The 24,739-nt window shown below is 44.2% G+C and overlaps 1 protein-coding gene across 1 annotated transcript in view; it reads left to right on the forward strand.

The window, feature by feature from the left end:
* TUBGCP3 (tubulin gamma complex associated protein 3) overlaps positions 1 to 24,739 on the forward strand; it is a 208,751-nt gene that overhangs the window by 177,568 nt on the left and 6,444 nt on the right. The gene's annotated exons all lie outside the window — the stretch shown is intronic.

Raw genomic sequence — 24,739 nt, forward strand, 5'->3', positions numbered from 1 at the left:
TTTTGTTCAGGTTTTCTCCCTTTGCAAAGAAATTCTTCCTTCATCCTTGCTTCATTTTTTTTTTCTGTTGAGAGATGTCGAAGAAGTAGGCCCAATTTCCCCATGTGATCTCAGAAGGCCACTTGAATGCCATCTAGGGTAGGGATGGGCAAACATTTTTGTGTTGGGGTCAGATTACAAGTTAACAAGGGCCAGAGGGTAGGAAGGGGGAGGGCCCTTGACATGGCAATTAAATCTCTACTATTTGCTGCAGGCATTTCAGTATCCAGCAGGTTTAAGCGCCATCATTTTTAGCACTCATGGACCCCCTTCAATCTTGGATTCCCAGCCTCTACCAAAATCAGAAAAACCTTCAACCCAACAGGTACAAGGCATTTTCCCAGCTAGCAGACCACCTAACTTCAGTCACAAATGTAGGCCATAAGTATCAAGAGTAAGGTGCACACAAAAAATTGGACTGGAAACCACTAAAAGCTAGACTTGTGTGCAATGCAATAAAGCAAAAACAGAAATATCACCATTCCTCTTAAAACAAAATCAAGAAATATAAATCAGTCATAACAGTGAGGAAGCAAACAGATGACAAATATATCACCCACTAATTAATAAAAAATATAGATTAAAAAACTTTACATGTTTAACAATTCTCCAAAATCTATTAAATATTTCAAAACAGCAGACTTATCAAACACCTAAAAATTAAAACTAATAAGGATGGAAAAAAAGTTCCTCTCTCCATACCTGGAAACTTTTCATTTCTAGGCACCCTGAGATTGTAGACACTCTTTTCCACAGGCACACATATAAGCAGGCTCCCAATTTCTTGTCTCATGGATACACACACACACACACAAGCAGGCTCCCAATCTGTCTTTCACAGGCACACACACTAGCACTCTCCCAAACACAACTGTACCTCTGCTCATTCTTCAGCCCCTTTGGCCTGGGTTGAAGCGGAAGCCTACCTTTCAGTCTCTCTTCTTCTCTTCCTTCAGCCCAACCGGCCTGAGCTTGCCATGCCATTTATGTCTTCTTTTTTAGCCCAGCCAGCCTAGGCTCCAGCAGGCACCATGTCTGTTTCTGCTCGCTGGCAGATGGGTGCCGACAGACAAGGTCTCTCCTTGCTGGCAGGGGGTAGGAACCCTGCCAGCGTGAACAAACGATGTCTCCCTGTTGGAGGGGGGGGGGGCCCCCACCAGTGTGCCAATGAACAGGGCCTCTCCTTGCCATCGCTAATGTTCTGATCTTCCTTCTCAAGCATCATCAAGAGTGATAACTTGGCCGTTGATCATGACATCAAGCAGGAATGGTTGGAGCATCGTCAGGCCGCACATAATGGATTGTATCCAAATGATAGGCAAGCCAGATTAAAAACCTTTAAGGGTCGGATTTGGCCTGTGAGCCGTAGTTTGCCCAAAACTGATCTAGGGGATGTTTGGGCCCAACAGTAAAGGATGCACGGCTTTTTGTCTAATAAGGGTAAATTTGGCTCAAAGCTGGCCTTACAGCCCTGTAGCAGGACTTATAGAGTGAACTTTGGTCTTACTTGTGGTCAGGCCCAGTTAAAGTAAACATCAATTGCTTTTATTCTTTAACCCTAGGATGGAGCCTGAACTTGTAGACATCTTCTCCCACCACTCCCCTCCACCTTAATTCACTTGAAGGGCTCAAAAGACTTGATGTGTAGATTGACGTGTGTGAGCACTGAGCTTCGAGTGGAGTTATCAATTGGCACAGGGCTCAGTGTGGACAAAATGTTCCATGCTGTGAAGCAGCTTTGTCACTTTGCCAAGGGCAATGATTTGGACCTCAAGAAATTCCTCCACATAGCCTTCATGGATATTGTTCTCTAAGGAACCTATTCCTATTCTGTCACTAAAGGCATTCCATTCAGAAATATAAATCATTGGTTATGAAGGCCTCAACTGAGTTGAGTGCATGTGTCTAGTACCCTGACCCAGATGGGTGCATAAAACAATCCACTTTTAGTGACATTTCTGTCAATGCTGTTACAGCCCTCTTCGCTGATGCCAGCACTGGCTATGTTGAGAACTGGGTTTGTCTCCATATCTTGATAGTCATACCGATAATCATTTCAGCCTTCAACTCAACAATTTTTTAAATTCCATCAGCTCTTGGGCCAGTCCTGCCTTCACCCTCTTCTCTTTCACTTGAGCATTACAAGTCAAGGAATCTATGGTCTCTGAATCTAGTAGCTCTTTAGATAGTAACATAGAAAAGGGCTATTTTCCAAAGCCCACCTCAGAGCCCCCTCAAAGCCTGCAAGAAATAGTTCTGTAGTCGAGGATGTTTTTTTCCCGTATTTTGCCAGAAGATGACGAAGGCTATTCCTTTTGATCTGCAGGTGCCAGGAGAGCACACAGCAACATTTTAAAGCCATACGAAATATGTGGCTACACCTGAGGAGATTGTGGCAATGCCCAACTGATTTCTGTAGGAAATAGTTTTGGTATCAGAGAAGGTGGACACCAGAGACCATGTCCAAGCAAATCCTGAATTCAACCACTAGTAGCTTATGTCAGTTTTATTGTCAAATCTGTTCTCAAGAGAACCAAAAGCCTATGTCCCACCAAACTCGTAAAGTAAGAAATCTAGGTATTATGATTGTTTCTGTCATTGCAATATCATGTCTGCTACTGTTAAATCTTTTTTAAGCTGCATTTCCTGAAACGTTTAAAACCTTTTCTTGGAACCCATGATTTTTGATTAGTCTTACGGTCACTAATTTTAAATAATTTGGAATATTGTATTTCTCTATACCTCGGCTTGCCTGCTTGTACAACTCTCCCATTACAAATAATTCAGAACTCTGCTGCACGTCTTTTGACTGGTACCCATGAATGAGATATCACCTCGGCATTATATTCAGAATTCTACATAATAATGCAGCTATCTGGTTAAGCACCTCTCTCCGGATCGGCGGACCAACACGGCGGCAGTTAAGATCAGCTAACAAAAATTGACTTGAAATCCCAGATTTGAAAGTGGCTAGACTGGATGTCACCAAAAACAGAGCCTTTTTTGTAGCAGCACCTAAACTCTGCAGCTCTTTAGCAGACTCCCTATGTAGCCTTTCCAACATAAAGGAATTTTAAAAAGCTCTAAAAACAGTCTTATTTAAAAAGGCATATCATTAATGGACTCCTAAGCAATATTATCCCCTTCTTCCAGCCAACTACTTTAAGCTACGATCTTAGTTTCTATCCAAGGCTTCCTGCCTCTGATGGCCTTCTTTAAGAATTAAATATTTTTCCAATGCTAAATATTAAACTTTGTTTTATTTCTGATTGTGATTTTTTTTGAATTGCTTCAAGCATTCCACAGTAGTGTGGTATACAAGCTATTTAAATAAATATTTGCTGTGAACGTAGGCTTTGCATCCCTTTGGAAAGCAGTTTTATCTATATGCTATGCTTTTCTTCCACATAGTGGGTTACCAGGTCTATCTGTCCAATTATTTGCATGTACTGTGGAGAATGAAGTATAAACTTTCACTCAGTTTTTCCTTCAGGAGAAATGAGAGGAATTTTAACACCTTATGATAAAAGTGAGGGGATTGAGATGTAACTGGTCTATTCAGCATATATTCACTCTTTAGTTGGCGACATGGACTCCAACACAACAGTGTAGCTTCAGAATAGACATGCAGGATAGTTTTATAGATGTGCCTTGTACAAGTGAGAATCTGTTCCAAGATCATTAAGGACTATCAGGCCATTTTACAGATGCTTTCCAACTTAGATCATCTTCTGGGCCTTGGATGCTTTAGAGTGGATTGCAAAGGAAGCAATTTTTCTTGTGAGAAAAATTTCCAAAGCCTAACTCCAGAGGTCAGAGCTTAAAAAGAATTGCTAGCACGAATAGAAGCACTCTGAACCCTTTACAGCCATCAATTCAGATCTGGTTTGGGTTTTTGACTTGACCCAGAGAAAATAGCTGGTGTCCAAATCTAGGAATTTGAGAGCTTCCCTATGTGGGAAGCTAAAGATTTGTTTTTTTTAAATGCCATCCATTGGACTCTTCTAATCCTAGATGACTAGGCCTGAATTATCAGGAACAATATGAGATCCAAGATTTTATGTGTTCTCTGGATCTCGAGGTGAATAAGTAAATCTCCATTTTGTGATGGGGACTCAAAAGTTTCAGTGCTACGTCTTAACTTTTGGCCTAGCATTGGTTCCATATGCCTTGCAGATGGTTAAGGGGTATCTGCACAGACTGGGAGTGCAGATATTTTGCAAAATGAAAAATAGTCTAATCAAGAGCACATTTTAGATGGGAGCAGAAATCTCCAGTGCAAATCCAGGTGTCTGAGCAACTATGATTAATAAATTTTACCAAACCCCATCACTGTCCCTCACCCCAATTGGAATTTTATGGTGCTCTACTTTTGTAAACACATTGTCTGTCACTGTACTGGTCTGTATTTATTTATTAACTTATTTTTAAAGATTTATATCTCTCACTCTTCAAAAAGCACAAGGCGAGTTACAAGTTTAAGCATTCATAAAAACATATATCAGCAAAAATCCAAAAGACACAATTATCAAAATATCTAACCTATGCTCTAAAAAGCTAGAAATAACCATTCCATAAAAAAATGACCGCTTACATATAATATCACTTACATATTGACATCATAAGCTTTCTGAAACAAATACCATATATACTTGTTTATGTTGAAAATTTTTACCCTCAAAAACGGTCCTTAAAATCGTGGTCATCTTATCCATGGGTCAGTCTACATAGTGCCAGCACGACGGCACTTGTGGTTGTGCAGGCGCGTCCTTCCCCCTCCCAAGCCAGGGTATGATTGGTGCTCTTACAACCATGTGATTCAAAGCGTGCCACTGGGACCCCGCGGGGGAAGGACGTACCTGAACGGCTGCAAGTTTGCAGTCGTCATAGCATCAGCAAGGGATCTGGAGGAGCTGTGGGGGAGAAGCTGTCCTACCACTACACTGGGAGACCCTGGGGGGAGGAGGAAGGGACATTCCTGAGCAAGCGCCTTCGTTGACCAGATAGCAGCGGGCAAGAGGGGGCAAAGGGATTCACTCAGGAGAGACAACCATGGGTGGAGGGAGGGAAGGATTCAGACAGGAGAGGGAGCCATGAGGGAGAGAGGGAAGGATTCAGATAGGAGAGGGAGCCATGAGGGAGAGAGGGAAGGATTCAGACAGGAGAGGGAGCCATGAGGGAGAGAGGGAAGGATTCAGACAGGAGAGACAACCATGAGGGAGAGAGGGAAGGATTCAGACAGGAGAGACAACCATGGGGGGAGAGAGGGAAGGATTCAGACAGGAGAGACAACCATGGGGGGAGGGAGGGAAGGATTCAGACAGGAGAGGGAGCCATGAGGGAGGGAGGGAAGGATTCAGACAGGAGGGGCAGCCACGAGGGAGGGAATGAAGGATTCAGACAGGAGGGGCAGCCACGGGGGGAGCGAGGGAGGGAAGGGAGGATTCAGACAGGAGGGGCAGCCACGGGGGGAGGGAGGGAAGGATTCAGACAGGAGAGGGAGCCATGAGGGAGAGAGGGAAGGATTCAGACAGGAGAGGGAGCCATGAGGGAGAGAGGGAAGGATTCAGACAGGAGAGACAACCATGGGGGGAGAGAGGGAAGGATTCAGACAGGAGAGACAACCATGGGGGGAGGGAGGGAAGGATTCAGACAGGAGAGGGAGCCATGAGGGAGAGAGGGAAGGATTCAGACAGGAGAGGGAGCCATGAGGGAGAGAGGGAAGGATTCAGACAGGAGAGACAACCATGGGGGGAGAGAGGGAAGGATTCAGACAGGAGAGGGAGCCATGAGGGAGAGAGGGAAGGATTCAGACAGGAGAGACAACCATGGGTGGAGGGAGGGAAGGATTCAGACAGGAGAGGGAGCCATGAGGGAGAGAGGGAAGGATTCAGATAGGAGAGGGAGCCATGAGGGAGGGAGGGAAGGATTCAGACAGGAGGGGCAGCCACGAGGGAGGGAATGAAGGATTCAGACAGGAGGGGCAGCCACGAGGGAGGGAAGGAAGGATTCAGACAGGAGGGGCAGCCATGAGGGAGGGAGGGAGGGAAGGAAGGATTCAGACAGGAGGGGCAGCCACGAGGGAGGGAAGGAAGGATTCAGACAGGAGGGGCAGCCACGAGGGAGGGAGGGAGGGAAGGGTTCTGACAGGAGGGGCAGCCACGAGGGAGGGAGGGAGGGAGGGAAGGATTCTGACAGGAGGGGCAGCCACGAGGGAGGGAAGGATTCTGACAGGAGGGGCAGCCACGAGGGAGGGAGGGAGGGAAGGATTCTGACAGGAGGGGCAGCCACGGGGGGGGGAGGGAGGGAGGGGAGGATTCAGACAGGAGGGGCAGCCACGGGGGGGGGGGGGGGGAGCGAGGGAGGGAGGGGAGGATTCAGACAGGAGGGGCAGCCACGGGGGGAGCGAGGGAGGGAAGGGAGGATTCAGACAGGAGGGGCAGCCACGGGGGGAGGGGAGGATTCAGACAGCAGGGACATGTTCTTGCAAAATGTTTCTTATGAGACACTTTATTCTGCCTTTAAAAAATAAATAAAAGCGATTTTCTTAAGTTATTGGTTTGTTTTTTAGTATGATTTCTCCATTTCATAAGTCCCCTAGGTTTCACCCTCGACGTATCCATGGATGAAAGATAAATCTTGATTTTGGGGCCCAAAAAATACCCTCGACATACACATTATTTCAACTTATACATGAATATATGTACTGTAAGCTTTGAAGGTTTTCTTGGTGCTTCCCTATAACAGCTTACGTATTAAACCACTCCAGAAAATGATAGCTTACATATCAATACCGAAAGCTTCCCGAAACAGTATTGTAAGGGTTTCTTGAAGTTTATACTGTCTGTCAATAAACAAATTCCTGAAGTGAATTCCAGAACAATTACCCTACAACCGAAAAGGCACACGCTGCCTTCAGTTAAACGTGCCAACTTTACCAAAGTGCGAGACGTGTGAAATTGACCCAGTCTAGGCACTGTTAGAATTATTTAATATTTTGTGAGTCTTTATATTTCACCTACCAGCAGACCAGGGAGCCACATATACTGACATTGGTTAAAATGCGAGCATCTTGACTAATTTGCAACGCTTAGATGGAATTTCCTGATAGGCCAAGGAACAGAGCAGTGCAATAATCAGGAATGGGAGCAATCAAAGACTGTAAGGTAATCTGAAAGCACCAGCTTTCAAAAAGGGCTTCAGTCTGCCTAGCATGCGCAATCTAAGGAAGGTGCCCATCACTACTGCTTTAATTTTGGTCATAGCATAAAAAGAGATGGATCCAACCAGGCGCCTAAATTCCAAATGCATGATTTGATGGGTAAAGAATGACCTTCCAACAAAAAGCTTGAGAGAATATCAGAAATTGGTTGGCCTAGATAATATTTACAACAGTTTTGCTAACATTTCAGCATTATCAGGAGATTATGAATCTGTGATCGTGTCCCTTGATATTATGTCCCTCCCCCGACAAATTATTGCAGCGATGTTACCATGTTGTTTTTTATGGTAGAAAAACTCTGCGATAAAGAACTCTTCAGAGGCCTCAAAAAATGCATAATGGTGACCCTTTTCTCCTGTGACCGCTATTGTTTTAACTGGTCCCACCCTCACCCCCCAATTGCCCATCAAGGTGACGCTGAGTCAAAAAGGTTAAAAAAAAAAAAAAAAAAAATGTAAATCATGCTGCAATGCCTGTCTCCTTCCCAAACCCACCATTTCCCTGGTCCTCTCTTTTTCCCAAAGCAGGCCAAAATCCCTGGTGCCTAGTGGGCCTCCTCCCCTTACATCAGAAAAGGATCCGCTGGGTCCCTGGACGCCTCCCATACTTCATTGGTGGGGTAGTGGAGGCTCGGCGTGCCCGCTAGCTGTGGGCCTGGTCGACTCCATGTTCCAGAATCACATGGGGCGCACTGGCCAGTCGGTGCCATTTTGTAAACTTCGGCGTGGACCAGGCCCAGATGTAGGGAGCCCTCAGACCTCCACTACCTCACCAACGATGCTTATTTTGAAGTAAAGGGGTGTTGCCAGAGGGTGGAAGTCTGGGGGATCCCCTAGATCACCAGCTCCTTTTTTGATGTAGGAAAAGGGACCCACTAGGCACCAGAGATTCTGCCCTGTTTTGGGGAACGGGGGTTGTCTGGGGGGAGGGTTTTCTGAAAGGGAGGTATTTTGGTTGAGAAAGGGGGTGAGGTCTCTGTGTACAATTTAAAATATATATCTATTTTTTGTACTTTTGACTGCGCTGCCTTGATAGGTAGAGGGTGGACAGAAGTCTCACAAGTGCCCCTGTAGTAATTTTTTAACTTTGGGAGCGGTAGTTTCCAGCCTCAGGGACCTTTAAGTTTTACCATGGGAGCTAATGTCCCAGTTCTCCCGTGGTAAAATATCTATACCTTGTTCAAATGCAATAAAATAACGGGGATGATTTTTTTTTTCTAAGCCAGACGTGCGATTAACATAGAATTAGGGATATGTTAGCTGTTTTGCAAAATTCATGTATGCAAATCGCATGCAAAGTAGCCAATTTGTAATACAGGTGTGTTTGGGGCCTAAATACCATGCAATATGGCTATATCATGTGATAATCACTGTTTAATGTATATTGTATTCTTATCACAGCTTAGGAAATGTAGGGCCTTAATTTGTTATGAGACATCCAGCGTTTGATTGATGAAAGACAAAAATATTATCAGCTTTCCAAGATGACTTCATGGGCAAAAAGAAATTGTATGTCATCAGCAAACAGTTTATAATTCTCCTAGGACAAAGCAGGATGTCATTCCTCACACATGGGTGACATCATCCGATGGAGCCCGGCACGGAAAACTTGTGTCAGAGTTTCTAGAACTTTGTCTAGGTACAGTGAGCATGCCCTATGCCATCCGTCCACGCGGGGTCCCTCTTCAGTCTCTTTTTTTTTTTTTTCCTGCAGAGCTTTCGCATCACGGTTTCTCTGAGCTCGTGGTATTTTTTTTTTTTTCAAAATTGCTTTGAAAAACCTTTTTCATTGATTTTTCAGTCCTTTCTGTGTTTCTTCTCGGCACAGGTCCCTCTCCGGTTCCCCTTAAGTTTTCAACCAGGTTGTACGCTAGGTACGGTTGCCATTTAGGTGTATATTGGCCCATTCATATTTGCTGTGAATGATCAGATAAATAAGATTTGAACCAGGATAGAACAGTGCCACCAGCACCTATTTCTATAAATCTGGAAATTAAAAATATTATGATGTACTGTGTCAATAGCAGTGGAAATGTCTGATAGCACCATGATATACCGACTTGGTGCTGGTATCAAAACCTTGCCAGATTGTATCAGTACAGGATAGTAGTAATATTTCTGTGCTACTGTATCTGAATGATCTTTTTTGAGTAGTGGATGAACAGAAGCTTGCTTCAACGATGGTGGAAGTGACCCATTTTTAAGAGATAAATTAGCTAGTAACAAAAGGACCATTGTAATCCTTCATGGCTTTTAAGAATGAAACGGAATAAACATTTAATGGACAAGATGTGGAATTCAGCTTATCAATGATCTGCTTTATTTCAGTTAATGACATCTGTCAGAAATCTTTCCATCTGGGTGTTTTGCTTGACATTAGACTGTGAAATATAATTGTCATATTTGGGAACTGATTGCAAATGGATGAAATTTTATCTTTAAAGAAACTCGCAAATTTTTCATGTTAGTTAGGTTGCATGCTAGCTCCAGTGTTTGCAACATCAGGTGATTTTGCTAACTGTTTTTCACTGTCCGAAACAGCTCACATGGATTATTTAGTAATGCTTGGATTCAAGAGGCAAAATAAGTCATCTTAGTAGTATCCTCAAGAGAATTAGCTAATACTGAACTGTTGTGAGCTACAAACAGGCCAGGTTTTCTCTCTCATGCATATTCATTGTGGATATCCTAAAACTCTGCTTGTTTGTGGCTCTCGAGGACCAGCGTTGGCCACCCATGTACTAGAGCTTCCGCATTTTGTATGTATACTTATTTGCTTCCTGATTCTGCATGAGTTGAGCTGCTGGTTGCTTATAGCTCCATTTTACTTAGTTAATAAAAAGCAGTGGCGTGTTATTATTCTTGTAAAGTGGAAACCTCCCTGACTTGTTTGTTTTTCTTTAGCAGGCATTCTCTTATATAAACTGACTCCATTGTGCCACAAATCTCTAACAATAAAATGGGATATGGATCCAGGTAATACAGAACGTTAGAGAAAGCCAGAAAAAGATATATTGCATCCAGAGCACAATGAGAAGCTCACAAACAAGAAAAAAACCAAAACAGTAAGAAAAGCCAGGTTAGCAAATTAGAGAAATAATTTGCTAAACAGTAGCCAGAGCAGAAAAGAATTTCCTGTGAACAAAAAAGTGAAAGTAACTAAAAACATGTCTGAAAATGCTTCAGATCACTGAAACACTGAATTCCAGCAATTATGCAAACTGGAGATTTAAGATGATGATTCTTAAAACTAAGGGACTTAGCTACACAGGGAAAAAAAAATACCTGGAAGAAAAATGATCAGGATGCTGCGAACATAATTGTTTAGACATTTACGAAAGTAGTTTACAGACATGTCACAAAAGGCATCTGGCAATGTTTGGAACAGGCAAATAGAGGATGTATCCTTGAAAAAAAACACAGAACCTTAAAACGCGAGTTAAACATTAATTTGAAGAAAGAAGAATCTGCTACTGCACACATGCAGGGTATAGAATCATTAGCTCAGCAACTCCGAGCCTTAGGAGATCCAATTCAGGAGGCAGACGTTGCATCACTAGCAATTCAAGAACTTCCTTCAGCGTACTATAAAGTGTCCAGAATTTTTCATGTACTTCTGAGTTAACTTCAGAGAAAGTCCTTCATGCACTTTCTTCAAGAAAAAGGATTCTCCAGATTCTGAAGCAGTATTATAGCACACGCAGAGTTTGAAGAAACTTCAGAGAGCAGAAATAGTCAGAGACATTTAATGATATTACCATTAGATCTACCAAGAAGCAATATGCATTCCATGTGAAAATAAACCATTTAGATCAAGAGACAATTGACGAGATATTTTTGGTAGGTTCTGGTGCCTCAAATCATTTAATTGGGACAGTGTGAATTACTCGATATCTATACTACAGTAGAGGACAGGTCTGTAACAATGGCATATGGCATATCCAAAGAAGGAGTGGATGTAGGAAATATTCAAAAGAAAAAGTTAGTTAATGAGGCTAAAAACAGACAATCAAGCCAAAGATTTAAAAGCAGGGAAGCATGACACACCAGTTCAGGAAGACTATTCCAAGCACACGGCGCAGCCAGGCGGGAAGCAGAGAGTCGGGAATTGGCAGTAGAGGAGGCATGGAAAGGAGTGACTTATCCAGCGAGCAGAGTGCCCGAAGAGAGGTAGTGAGGTGCTGAAGAGTGAAGAAAGAGGAGCTTGAACTGCATGCGGGAGCAGATAGGGAGCCAGTGCGGTGACTTCAGAAGAGGGGTTATGTGAGTGTTAACAACGTTGGCACAAGATACGTACATCGCCCAGATGAATTTAGGAGTGATTGCAGTGGAGAGAGATGGCTTTCTGGGAGACCTGTGAAGACAGGTCGCAGTAGTCTAAGCGGGAGGAGATGAGAGTGTGAATAAGTGTTCTCCTAATGTGTTCAGAAAGGAAGGGGTTGGATTTTGGCAGTGTTGTAGAGCGAGAATCCCCACCCTATTAGCTGACATTGAGCATGGAGCCATCTGCCTTCAGAGGAAGGGTTTGCAGTCATCCAGGTCTTGTCTTCTGTGCTCCCTGCTATCTCCTTTTGCATGTAGCACTTCCTATTGACCACATTGGCCTTCATGGGTGGTAGAAGATAGGATGTTTCAGCCTGATTTCTGTTGTGCAAGCAACACTTAAATGGCTATTGCCACACATTCTCGTCTCCTGTAAAGAGGGCTTCATTTGTTTTACTCTGCTTACTTGTTCATGTGTTTTGTTCCAGACTTACACATGGCCTGAACCACTTTAATTTCCCAGGGCTTGCAATTGTTTGTGCTCTTAATCAGTCTTTTGTCTTAAATGAAGATTAATCATTTGTTAAAGTTAGTGACTGGTGCACACAGATCACTCTGGAATAGTTCCAGCGGAGGTCCAGCTCCATGGGGCTGCCTCTGACAGTAACTCGCGTGTCGCTGTAACCTCAGATAGCAAATGCACGTCAGCACCTCCAAGTTTGGAGGATATCATTTTTCAAATACGACACAGTTTTTTTGTTTTACAAGTTATTTTACTGCATGTTGGATTCTCTGCCCTAAGCAGCTGTGCCACGTGTATAAGCAGTGTCAGTTTCTTCATGTGAGGAACTAGTTATTGGTTAGCAAGGAGGGTTTTGTATTCTGTGTCTGCCATCTGCCACTTGATGCCTCGTAGCCTGTGATATGCCGGTGCTGCTCTCTTCACATACTTTCCTGCTTTGTGGTCTGTGTGGATGCTTCAAGGTTTATGCCAGAATTATGACTTGTGGCTACCTTGGACTCTGTGAGTGCCATCAAGGTGTCATTTTATGTTTCAAGAGGTGAGCCTTTGTAAATCAGAAATGGAGTCAGGAATCATCCATTTCCTGCAGGAGTCTGTTAGTTTTGTTTTGTTTTTGTTTTTTTGATCCATACAAAATCACAGTGTATTGAACGAGCTGCGGACTTGCTCTGCTATGCCTCTGGCAACAGGGCACATTATTATTAGATTTATATTCCGCCTTTCAGGCACTTCAAAGCAGATTACCTTCAGATATTGTAGATATTTCCCTATCCCCAGAGGGCTTACATTCTAAGTTTATACCTGAGGTAATGGAGGGAAAGTGACTTACCAAAGGTTCTAGTGGGATTTGAAACCTGGCTTCCCCGTGGCTTACAGCCGATTGATCTAACCGCTAGGCTGCTCCTCCACATGTTGTTTTGCCCTTCTGGCAGAGTGTAAGTATCAGCATTTTATCCGCTGGACCACATATTAAAAGCAGCAGCCTTCTGCTTTATCCAACAAGTTCCTTGTTGCATCCAGGTATCTGTTCTCTTCTTTGAGGTGCTACTTTGCTTGTCAGACACTTCTTGCATGCAAGGATCCCTGTGTATGGTGAGACCTTTAAATGCAGGATCACAATTTTTGTTCAGTAGGTCAGTTATTGTATCTGGACATCTCTTCCTCCTGCCCACAACACACACACTCCATGAAGTTAGCAAGTAGCACATTTAAGACTAATCGGGGAAAATTCTTTTTCACTCACTGCACAATTAAGCTCTGGAATTTGTTGCCAGAGGATGTGGTTAGTGCAGTTAGTGTAGCTGGGTTTAAAAAAGGATTGGACAAGTTCTTGGAGGAGAAGTCCATTAATGGCTATTAATCAATTTTACTTAGGGAATAGCCACTGCTATTAATTGCATCAGTAGCATGGGATCTTCTTAGCGTTTGGGTACTTGCCAGGTTCTTGTGGCCTGGTTTGGCCTCTGTTGGAAACAGGATGCTGAGCTTGATTGACCCTTGGTCTGACCCAGCATGGCATGTTCTTATGCTCTAGGTATTTGCATTTCTGATGTGAGTTAGGTAGAGGTTGTGGTTATATCCTTCCATATAAGGTGTACACCAAATAACCCCCTTATACCCTATTATTGTCCTGTGTCTGATCTTGCATGTGTTCCTTGCAGAAGACACTGCAATCCCCCCCCTTTTTTTTTTTTTTTTGTTGTCTTCAAGATGAAGTGATTTTCTTGGATACAATCTGTAGTTAGCAAAAGCAGTTCCCTGGATACGGTGGCCTCTGTTCTCTTAGCTGTTGACTGATATCTATCCATTTTCTGGACAGAGCAGCATTCAAGGGCACCACCTACAGCACACATATTGTCAGCGTTTATGTGCATATACCTTTTTTCTTTCTTTTCTTCATTCATGGCATCCGAGCATATGTTCCGAGGCGATTTGACTCCAGCAGTAGTGTGTGTGTATGATTTGGCATTCGGATCAGAGTCTGAGGCAGGGCGATGTTGTGAATTATACTCTCATCCTTGTTCAGTAAGCTAGTTTTTGCATTTGGTCATTCGGTCTTAAGGATGTTGGCAGTCCTGGTTTGAGTTAATCAGCCTTGTTAGCCCTCGACTTTGAAAGGATCACTGCACCTTTCTTTGTGCCCTGGTTCTGGTCGCACTCTGAGTTGTGCATGAGAACATTGTGCAGTTAGCATGCTACATGTTTGAGCTTTGAGAAATAGCCCAGCTTTTATCGAGTGCTTTATGATGCTTCACGTCCAGCAATAGTAACTTTTCAAAGTCACCCCATGTAAGGGATTGCATTCCTCTTATACTAGATTTGCTCTTTCGTCGGCTAGCCATTGCCTCGGCCATTAACCAATTATTGCGAGGCAGAGCAATTTCTTCAAGCATCCTGCCTCACTGCCATTACATTATAGCATAGGTGGTAGGGTAATTGAAAGAAATGTTCTCATTCTTTCAAGTACTCATCACTGCAAGAAAATTCAGGTTCTGTTGCTTCACATTCCTGGGCTAAGTTGCTAGTTCAGTAAGCAATTTATTTATTTATTTTTAAGAATTTGGTAAAGCAACGCAGTAATATGGTGGATGTGTCAACATCTCGTAAGTCTTCCTCAGGCATGTCGATCCTCTGTGTTTGCTGATGCAGCTTTAACATTTTCTCACAGTTTCTAATGGCCTTTTTTTTTCCTGTTTTTAGTTAACAGTTCCTGCTGGCAAAATTCATTCAAGGTTAATTTTGTATTCTGGGTCTGGTCTCTAGTGCAGGTAGATTATCTTTAGAGGCACCTGCTAAAGCAAGCACAGTAATATTGTAGAGTCGTATGCCACCATGCGCTCCAATTTCCCTGCACTAGCTATAGGGTTTAATGCCTTCCTGCAATCCTTATGGCTCTTGCAACATCGCACTACAGAATGGCAGTTGCATGTATTACTACAAGGTATCCGACCCAATGCACTGTTTCAACAAGTCTATTCCGGCATGGCAAATAATTGACTTTTTCAAACTCCATATCTTGTAGGGGTTTTGCCTCCAACTTGGTTATACAGTTATGCAATAGGTGCCATAGACAAGGCTGAATATACCATGTGAATTGGGTTCTTTCTCCTCCCACTACAATATCCTTTCTGAAAAAAGAAGGCTGAATGCACTACAGCTTTGTTCTGCTATCATGATCTGTTTTGCATTGCGTGTTATCTCTTCCTTTGTTTCATTAAGTATCTCCCGATACAAGTCTTGGGTACCACCCTAGCCCACTATGAACCTATTCAGTCAGCTCTATTTACCTGGCCACCATTTCAGCAAAGGATCTCATATTGAACCCATTAGAGAGATTTCCTCTGAGAAAAAGAGGGGCTGTGGCCCAGACTTGGGATGCAGCAAGTTTGGGGGCCCTGTGTTGTTTTTTGTTTTTTTTTGAGACAACAAATGATATTCATTACTGAGTTTGAGGTACGAGCACATTTAGTTTAAGGATAGAGGCAGTATGCATATAGCAATATGTAGCATTATCCTGTTAAACACAGGCCACATGAAGTACTCTTCTGGTCAGATTCTTTTGCAAGTGACTCATCTTATGTTGTAACCATGGTCAGTGCCCAGCAAGGAAGATTTTTCTCACCTCTCCTATCATGTAAACAGGTAACTTATAAGAAACACGTCAACGAGGTTGGAGGCAGTTATCAGATGCAGGGCCTTGATTGTTTCAGTATGATTGTTGCATGCAATTGACCTAGGCCGGGACCATATGCATCCAATAAATATCATCTTTTTCAAAAAGCAGTCTGATATAAGGCTTTTCTCTCATAAGTACAGTTTAAGGAAAGTGGGGAGGGAAGGAGACAGGACAATAAAATGGGTTGGAGAGAGGGAGGCGAGTTGCATCTGCCTCTTCTACTGGAGAACCCATCAAAGTAGGTGCTTCCCAAGCCTCATAAGCCCAGGACCTTGCTTATTGCTTTCCCAGCATTTCATTTCTAGGGCTCTCAGATCAGATGTGAAAGGATAGTGATTGGAATTCTTTGATTTGTTGAGAAATTCTTAGGTGCTTCTGGCTTCCAGGAAGGAATCTACCAGGAAAGTATATGAGTTTAAATGCAGGCAGTTTTCTTTCTAAAGTGAGAGCAGATCCCTACATCATTTCTATTGTCCCCACCAAAAATGCTTCAGTACCTTCTACATTTTTAATCTGGTTTGAAAACGAACTCCATTAGAATGCATCTTAGTATAATTGATGAATGTCACCCACCTCGTGGAACAGAACACGATTTCTTTTCTTTCTTCAGGTGAGTTCTTGTCCAGTTTTGTGGAACTCTTTACCAAGAGGTCTTTGACTGACTGCACTACGAAATTTTACAAATTGCTAAGAACAGCATTAGTAATCTGAAAATGCTTGCTGAAATAAGACGTCATTACTATTTTATTTATTTATTTATTTATAGATTCTTTTATACCGCGGTACGTATAGACATACATCACCTCGGTTTACAGTGAAACAATAAATTAGCAACAGGCTTTACATGTAACAGTTTAAAAAACAGTAAAACATTTAACATTTAACAGCAACAGGCTTTACAGAAACAAGGGTTTTAAAGATAATATGCATACATCATTAAATATCAAACAAAATATAAATAACCATGTATTCGCAGGAGCAAATTAACTGTCAGCAGCGAGACCAATGTCACATTGAATACAATAGCCTAAATTGAGTAACAGTGGGGGGGTATGGAATAGCAGAATGCGAGGGAAAGAACTTGGAGCCAGTGAGGAATAATAAGGGATAGCTGAATTTTTAGGTTAGATGAGATTCATAGAGTGAATGCTTGTTCAAACAACCATGTTTTAAGGTTTTGTTTGAAGGTTTTGTGACAGGATTCAAGACGCAGGTCCAATGGCATGTTGTTCCAGATTTTGATACCTGCTATGGAGAATGATCGGTCTATGGTGGAAACGTGTTTGATGTGTTTTAGTGGATGGACAGCTAATTTCGCTTGGTGAATATTTCTAATTGGTCTGTTAGAGGTGCGAAAAATGAGCTGATCAGAGAACCATTGCATCTCTTGGTTGTGAATTGATTTGTGGATGAGTGAGAGAACTTTAAAAGTAATTCTGAAGGATACGGGTAGCCAATGTAGGAACATGAGTGCTGGAGTAATATGTTCATGCCGTCGAGTATTAGTAATTAAACGAGCAGCGGCATTCTGCAACATCTGAAGAGGTTGAATTGTGCTGTTGATTGCTGTGCAGTAGTGAAGATTTCAGTTATTTAAAGATAGAGGTATTGGTGGCCACCTGCACAGTCTGATAACTTTTCTTGTTTTATGTTTATTTCTTGTTTTTAATTTATTAATAATTAATTATGTGGATTGCTTTTATGAATGTTTTTATTGTAAGCCGCCTAGGACTGTGTATATGTGGCATATGAATATTCAGAAATAAAATAAATAATGCTTGCTTTACTTGAAGCCTCCTTTGCACTTTCCACTCTGTCATGGAACAATAATATGGATTTGATCCAATTTATGAAGGCCCTCTTAGAGCCTTTTGACTTCATGAGCTCAAGTTCATCTGGAAGTTTGTTGTTTTTATGTCTGTCACTTCAGCCTGCAAAATCGGTGAGCGCCAGCCCTTAGTGACTACCTTACACTAAATTTTATCATACATATCATAGGTACCCTGCACCTATCATACATATCTTCCCTAAGGTGGTCTTGAATGTCCACTTTAATCAGTAAATTGTCATTCCAACATTTGTACTTTGCCCGCATGTGAATAAAGAAGTTGCACTTACTAGATTACAAAAATAGTTTTTCTTTCTGGAACGGACTAGAGCCCTTTGAAAGTTCACCCTCTTGTTGGTTCTTTTCACATCAGCAGGTCACGCCTTCCAGTGATAAAAGATCTAAGTGGGTAGCAAATTGAATCTTTCAGCAAAGCTCATGCTATCAGGACCCTAGTGATACTGGTTGCCAGTTGTCTACCTCCTTAGAGCAGGATCACATATTCACTAAATAGTATTATTGCCTGTGCATACGCAAAATGTTTTGGTTTTTTTTGACAGGGATGATAATGTTCTTCCAATCAACATTCATATGTCACTAGATCCAGAAGTGTGGCTTGTTGCGTTCTGTGAGGATCTAGAAAACCTAAAAGTGAAAAATGCATTTTCAGAAAAAGGGATTTTTTGGTTTTTCTTCTAATTTTGGAGAACATTTTAAAAAAAACAGATATATGAAATATTTTCCCTCAGAATGAATAGTAAAAAGCTTTTTTGCTTTTTTTTTTTTTTGAATGCCTTTTAAACTGTTACTGCTGTCCTTCAAAATGTTTTGTGATAAGTATGTAGAATGAAAGTGCTTCATTTAACAATGTATAATAAGTCTACTGTAACTATCTATGACATGGATTCTGATTGGAACTGAAAAATGTTGAGCGTTCGCCTAGGACAAGCAGGATGGTAGTCCTCATGTGGGTGACATCAGATGGAACCCAGCACGGAAAACTTTTATCAAAGTTTCTAGAAACTTTGACGGGCACACTGAGCATGCCCAGCGTGCCACTATCCACGCGTCCACGCAGGGTCCCTCTTCAGTCTTTTTTTTTTTCTTTTTTTTACACAAAATGTTTGCTTTGCGGTTTGTGGAGCTCTGCTCTTTTTCAGAGTGCTTTTTTTTTCACTTTCCCGGTTTTCTTTTTCGACTCTCTTCACTGGGTCCCTCTTCTTCCAGTCAATATCCAGGTCAGAGGCGCCAGTTGGTTAATTTTTTCCCCCTTGCTTGCAGTCAATCTCCGGTGTTGCTCCTTGGTGGTCGCCATCCATCTTCCACTTGCCAGCTATTTTTCACGGTTTCCGCTGATGCCCCAGTGCCCGTGGAGCATGCCCATTACTGATCCGCATGAGGTCTGTATCCTCTGCCTAGGGGCATCACTCTGGTGACATTTTCTCCTTCTCCTCCTCCTCCTTCTCAATCTATCTTGACCTCAACGGATTTCCAGAAGGATTGCAGGGTGCAGTCAGCTGTGCTACGAGCCATACGGGGTATCAATCCGCCCTCTGCACCAGCCCCCATACTGATGCCACTGCTTTCTATGACGCCCCTGCTAGAGCATCTAGACGTCCTGCTGGGCATACTACCTATGCGACCAATAGACTGTCTGCTCTCCAGCAGCCACCAATGCCCTTCCAGAGCGATTCCCATCGTGGTGTTTTCCGAGGAGGAAGAGCCGATGCAGCCGCCGGCACCATTGGGGTCGTTGATCCCGCAACAGACATTCCCCAGTCCAGTTCCCGGGCCTTTGAGGACCTCTGTTCCGTTGATGCCGAAACGAAGAGGTATGGGCAGGGACCCTCCACGGTGGCCCCCAGGGGACCTTAGCAAGGAGGATGTCCCATATGATCCATGAGGAGATGATACCTCTGACTCTTCCTCGGATGAGTCAGGGGACCTTCTGTTGGACTCATCTCCTCCAGATGAGAAGCGCAGGTCCCTCCCAGAAAACCTCTCCTTTGCTGTTTTTGTCCGGGCTCTGGCGGAGGCTATTCTGTTTCAGCTCCTCATGGCATAAGATGCTGGAAGTCCTCCAGTTTGTGGATGCCCCAAAGAGGGTAGTGACTGTTCCAGTCCATGACATCTTTATGGAATTACTCCTTAGGATCTGGAAACACCTTGTGTCCGTTTCTCCAGTGAATCCGATTGTTAGGCAGATGCCATCTACCTAGTGCAGCAAGCCTTAGGGTTTGAGAGACGTCACCTCCCACATCAATCTGTGGTGGTGGAGTGCGCCCTCAAAAAGGCCAAGCATTCTCACACCCATGCTTTGACTCCTCCAGGTAGGGAGCATAGAGTGTTGGATGCTTTGGGTAGGAAAGTATATCAGGGCGCCATACTGATCATCTGTATTGCTTCCTACCAGCTGTTCATCTCAGTACAACCAAAACCTGTGAGAAACCGGTTCAGGAGCTGTCGGGAGTGCCTGCCTCAACAACAGCAGGACACTTTTTTAACAGTGGTGCAGCAGGGCCTGGAGACTGGTAAACACAAGGTGAGGTCCACCTACAATGTTTTCGAGATGGCAGCGAGGGTGACTGCAGCAGGCATTAGTGCCCACAGGATGGCCTGGCTCAGAAATCAGACCTCCAGCCGGAGGTCCAAGAGAAACTTGCAGACCTTCCTTACACTGGTGAAAATCTCTTCAGAGATAATGTCAGGGACGCGGTGGCCCAGTTGAAGGATCACCATGAGACCCTGCAGCATCTTTCGGCCAGTACTTCTGACCTACCGTCCTTAGTCAGGAGATCCTCGCGCCAGGGATCTAAGAAGTCCTATTACCAGAGGAAGAAGTATTGTCCTCCCTCACGGGCACTCACACCACACATCAGCTCCCAGGGCCACTCCCGGCAAGAGCGAACCCCCAGGCCTCAGCCAGCTCCGCAGCAGAGCCCTGATATGGGGTTTTGACTGATAGTGAGGGTGCATAAGCCAAACCACTGTGCCCTCGACGTCTTGCCCTCCAGTAGGGGGCAGACTGTGTCTCTTTGCGGACTGCTGGCCCCACATAACCTCAGACCAGTGAGTCCTTTCCATCATTCGCCAAGGGTTTCGGCTGAACTTAAGGGATGTCCCTGTGGACTCTCCGCCTTGTCCATCTTGGGGCCTGTCCCCTCATCAGGTCTTCGAATGGCCTGAGCAGTCAAACCCCTTCCAGTGGGGCCCAGGATTCTCCTCTCAGTATTTCCTGATACCGAAGAGAACAGGGGGGCTCCGCCCTATTCTAGACCTGAGAGTTTGAACAAATTCCTTAAAAGAAAAGTTCAAGATGGTCTCTGGGCACCCTGATTCCATTCCTGCATAGAGGAAATTGGCTTTGCTCCCTCGATCTGAAAGATGCTATACCCACATCGAGATCTTTCGTGATCACTGAAAGTATCTTTGATTTACTGTGGTCTAAGGACACTTCCAGTACAGGGTGTTACTATTTGGCCTTGCATCGGCCCCATGGGTCTTCACCGAGTGCCTGGCAGTAGTGGGAACATATCTCAGCCGTCAGGGAATGCATTTTTTCCCCTACTTGGATGAGGGGCTGGTCAAGAATGCCACCCAGGAGAGGGTGCTTTGCTCTCTGAAGTTGACCATTCAGGTGCTACATTCTCTTGGGTTTGTCATCAATTACCCGAAGTCCCACCAGCCTGTTGCCACAGCTGGCCTTCATCTGGGCTCGTCTAGATACGGCTCAGACCAGGGCATTCCTACCCTGCGATCGAGCTCTTGCCCTGTCATCACTTGCGAGTTGATCCGCCACAGCTGAGAGGTCTCTGCACGTTTTTTGCCTTGTTTGCTCGGCCACATGATTGCATCGGTCCATGTTTTCCCCCGGCATGCTTGTGCATGCGCAGATTGCAATGGACTCTGCAGTCACAATGGCAGCAGTGTACACATCTGCATTATGCAGCCTCTTCAGATCTGCCTGTTTTGGTGGGAAGATCTTTCCAATCTGGAGCAGGGGGTTCCTTTCCAGGCTCCCCCATCTTAGATTGTACTTACCACAGACACATCAACTGGGTTGGGGTGCACGTGTGGACAGCCTCCGTATGCAAGGTCGATGGACGGCTCAGGAATCTCTGTTCCAGATCAACTTCCTGGAACTGTGAGCGATCTGCTACTCTCCTTGGGCATTCCGGGATTGCTTGTCCAACCATTCGTTCTCATCTAAACAGACAATCAGGTTGGCAATATGGTACATCAACAAACAGGGAGGCACTGGGTCATTCCTCCTCTGTCAGGAGGCAGTGCTGATTTTGTCCTTGGCTCTGTTATGAGGCATGCTCCTACAAGCGATGTACCTGACTGGGACAGAGAATGTGGGGATGGATTGTCTGAGTCAGGCACTCCGGCCACACTAGTGCTCCCTGAATCCAGTAATAGCGGATCGCATCTTCCTCCTGTGGGGGACCCCAGACATGGACCTCTTTGCCTCCCCTTGCATTTACAAAGCGAGCCACTTCTACTCCCTGTTCAAATCAGACCACCATGGGGCCAAGGGCCTTCTGTACGCATATCCTCTGCTGGTGATGAAGACTCTCTTGAAGCTCCTACAGGACAAGGGGACCATGATTCTCGTGGCCCCTTGTTGACTGAGGTAGGTCTGGTTCCCGCTTCTGAAGGGCCTGTCTGTCAGAGAACCGATCAGTCTGGGGACCTCCCTCGACCTGGATCATGGCAGGCCAAGCCATCTGAACCTCAGGGCATTAGCCTTGATGGCCTGGATGTTGAGAGGCTAGTTCTGCGACCCCTGAGCTTCTCTGACGATTTGTCTCAGGTACTGGTAGCTTCCAGGAAGCCTTCCACTAGAAAGTCTTACAGTCTGAAGTAGAAGAGGTTTTCTGTCTGATGTGCGGATCACGGCTTGGATCCATTTGCCTGCTGTACTCCAAAGTTGCTTGACTATTTATGGCTCCTTTCAGAGGCTGGCTTGAAGACCAACTCAGGTAACACCTGAGTGCGATCAGTGCTTACCACCAGAGAGTTAGCATTATGCCCATCTCTGTGCAGCCTGTAGTGGGACGGTTTATGTGGGGTTTACTTCAGCTGAATCCTCCCTTGCAGCCTCTCATTGTGTCGTAGGACCTCAATGTTGTATTAACTCACCTCATGCGTGATCCTTTCGAGCCTCTGCAATCTGAGGTACCTGACCTGGAAAGTTCTTTTCCTGGTTATGGTCACTTCGGCACGTAGGGTTAGTGAGCCTCAAGCGTTGGTGAGGTATCCACCCTACACAAAATTCTTCCATGATAGGGTGGTCCTGTGTACTCATTCCAAGTTCCTACCTAAGGTGGTGACTGATTTCCATTTCAATCAGTTAATTATTCTGCCCACCTTTCCATCAGCTCGGCACAGTTTAGATTGCAAGAGGGCCTTAGCATTCTGTCTCGAGCGCACAGCAGCCCACCGGCAATCCACGCAGCACTTTATATCTTTCGATAAGAATAGGTTGGGAGTTGCGGTGACCAAGCAAACTATGTCGAACTGGCTGACAGATTGTATTTCCTTCTGCTATGCGCAGGAGGGCCTTCAGCTTGGAGGCCGTGTCAAGGCTCACCGTGTGAGAGCCATGGCCTTGGTAGAGAATGGTTCCTGTTGCCGAAATCAGCAAGGCTGCAACTTGGAATTCTCTCCACATGTTCGCTGCTCACTACTGTTTGGACAAGGATGGCTGGAATGACAGTAGCTTCGGCCAATCCGTCCTTCAAAATCTCGTTCAGCTGTAAACCCAACTCTCCCTGCCTGGGGCCCTTTGTTCGGGTTCAGGCTGTTTCCCATTGTTACCAACAGCACCGTGATTTTTTGTGCCCGTTGCCACTCAGTTATGTGTCTGTTGAACGTTGTTGCCGGGAGCAGCCTGTAGCTTGGTATTCATCCACATATGAGTAACATCCTGCTTTTGTCCTAGGAGAAAGCGAAGCAGAAAGCCTGTGAGGGAGTCAGTTGGACCGTTAGATGATCGAGGGGTTAAAGGGGCACTTAGAGAAGATAAGGCCATCGCGGAAAGATTAAATGATTTCTTTGCTTCGGTGTTTACTGAAGAGGATGTTGGGGAGGTACCCGTAATGGAGAAGGTTTTCATGGGTAATGATTCAGATGGACTGAATCAAATCACGGTGAACCTAGAAGATGTGGTAGGCCTGATTGACAAACTGAAGAGTAGTAAATCACCTGGACCGGATGGTATACACCCCAGAGTTCTGAAGGAACTAAAAAATGAAATTTCAGACCTATTAGTAAAAATTTGTAACTTATCATTAAAATCATCCATTATACCTGAAGACTGGAGGATAGCAAATGTAACCCCAATATTTAAAAAGGGCTCCAGGGGCGATCTGGGAAACTACAGACCGGTTAGCCTGACTTCAGTGCCAGGAAAAATAGTGGAAAGTGTTCTAAACATCAAAATCACAGAACATATAGAAAGACATGGTTTAATGGAACAAAGTCAGCATGGCTTTACCCAGGGCAAGTCTTGCCTCACAAATCTGTTTCACTTTTTTGAAGGAGTTAATAAACATGTGGATAAAGGTGAACCGGTAGATATAGTATACTTAGATTTTCAGAAAGCGTTTGACAAAGTTCCTCATGAGAGGCTTCTAGGAAAAGTAAAAAGTCATGGGATAGGTGGCGATGTCCTTTCGTGGATTGCAAACTGGCTAAAAGACAGGAAACAGAGAGTAGGATTGAATGGGCAATTTTCTCAGTGGAAGGGAGTAGACAGTGGAGTGCCTCAGGGATCTGTATTGGGACCCTTACTGTTCAATATATTTATAAATGATCTGGAAAGAAATACGACGAGTGAGATAATCAAATTTGCAGATGACACAAAACTGTTCAGAGTAGTTAAATCACAAGCAGATTGTGATAAATTGCAGGAAGACCTTGTGAGACTGGAAAATTGGGCATCCAAATGGCAGATGAAATTTAATGTGGATAAGTGCAAGGTGATGCATATAGGGAAAAATAACCCATGCTATAATTACACAATGTTGGGTTCCATATTAGGTGCTACAACCCAAGAAAGAGATCTAGGTGTCATAGTGGATAACACATTGAAATCGTCGGTGCAGTGTGCTGCGGCAGTCAAAAAAGCAAACAGAATGTTGGGAATTATTAGAAAAGGAATGATGAATAAAACGGAAAATGT

The sequence above is a fragment of the Rhinatrema bivittatum genome, chromosome 5, assembly GCF_901001135.1.
Source record: "Rhinatrema bivittatum chromosome 5, aRhiBiv1.1, whole genome shotgun sequence".
NCBI lineage: Eukaryota > Metazoa > Chordata > Amphibia > Gymnophiona > Rhinatrematidae > Rhinatrema > Rhinatrema bivittatum.